Below are 1,601 nucleotides of genomic sequence, written 5' to 3'. Positions count from 1 at the left end.
CTGCCTCCACCTCCCAGCGATGTGTGAAAACGGCGATTCCGCCAGGAAAATTATTTTATTTAGACTTTCTTTCTCCTGCTGAGTCTCTGGTTTTACAAAGGTTTGTTCTGAGCTCAATTTAGCAGAGAAATCTCCCCTGGTTGCTGGAGGGAGCAGAGCAGACATGCGGGAGAGAAAGCAAATTTCAGGGCCTCCGGATGAACTGCAGACCAAGCGTGGAAATAGCACAGAAAAGTGAGAAGGCAAAGGGCAGATCAGTGACGCTTGCCTGGCATTTCCCAGACAAGTGAGGGGCGTGCGGGGTCTGCGGAGTCTCACACCCAGTCCCACGCCCCCAGGAAACCTGCCGCAAACGACTGCGGGCGTTAGGGACAGGGATTCATGGAAGATGAGAGAGTGCAACTAAACACAAGAAAAGGGGCTCCACCTTTTCTAATAATTAGCAGGCTCTTACCTCTCCCAAGCCCCTTAGCTACCTGCAGTGTAGATAGCAGCCTGGGACTCCAGCCCCTGTGTCCTTGCAGTGGCAGCTCAGGCGGCCTCCTCCCCTCCATGGACACTCCCTGGAGGTGGGCCCGCCGTCGTCATCATTGGTGGCTCCATAAGAAAGAGATCCAGCCTTCTGAGGTGGATTCCTGACTGCCCTCAGTCAAGTGCATGTGAAAACCACTGGTCCTGGTGTTACTGCGGGAATCAGGGTCCCTGGTGACGAGACCTCTCAGGGTGCTGGAGCATTAGGCGTGCAGTGCAGGGTCAGGGGACCCTCAGTGCCCGCTCCTTGCCCAGGGGATGCTCATGCCCCCTGTGGTGGACTCCTGCTGAGGGGGAGCTGGGAAGCTTCTATCTTATAGAGATGTGTCCCAGACACAAGGGACGGCTGCTGGGTGAGGGAAAGCTCCATGTCACAGGAATGTGAGGTATTCATGATAATGATGGTGGTAATACTAGATACACCATACGTTCCACATGCTCCCATCACATCTGCCCTCTCTAGCAGGAGGCCTCATCATCCCCGTCACGATCATCATCTCCATCAGCACCATCATCATCTCCATCACCACCACCACCACCAGCAGCATCACCACCACCATCGTGACCATCATCACCACCACCATCGTGACCATCATCACCACCACCACCAACACCATCATTACCGTCACCATCACCACCACCATCATCATCGCCATCACCACCACCACCACCATCATCACCACCATCATAATCATCACTACAATCACCACCACCATCAGCACCACCACCATCACCACCACCATCACCACCACCATCACCACCACCAATATCACCATCATCACCATCATCACCAGCAGCAGCACCATCACCACCATCACCATCACCATCATCACCATCATCATCACCATCATAATCATCACTACCATCACCACCATCATCATCTCCATCACCACCATCACCACCACCATCATCAGCACCATCATTACCATCACCATCACCACCATCATCACCACCATCATCAGCATCATCACCATCACCACCATCACCATCACCACCATCACCACCATCATCAGCATCACCACCATCATCAGCATCATCACCACCATCACCACCATCACCACCATCACCAT

This window comes from Suricata suricatta, chromosome 14 (assembly GCF_006229205.1).
Source record: "Suricata suricatta isolate VVHF042 chromosome 14, meerkat_22Aug2017_6uvM2_HiC, whole genome shotgun sequence".
NCBI classification, from domain to species: domain Eukaryota; kingdom Metazoa; phylum Chordata; class Mammalia; order Carnivora; family Herpestidae; genus Suricata; species Suricata suricatta.
The sequence above is the reverse complement of the archived record's forward strand: the minus strand, read 5'-3'. Positions refer to the sequence as shown.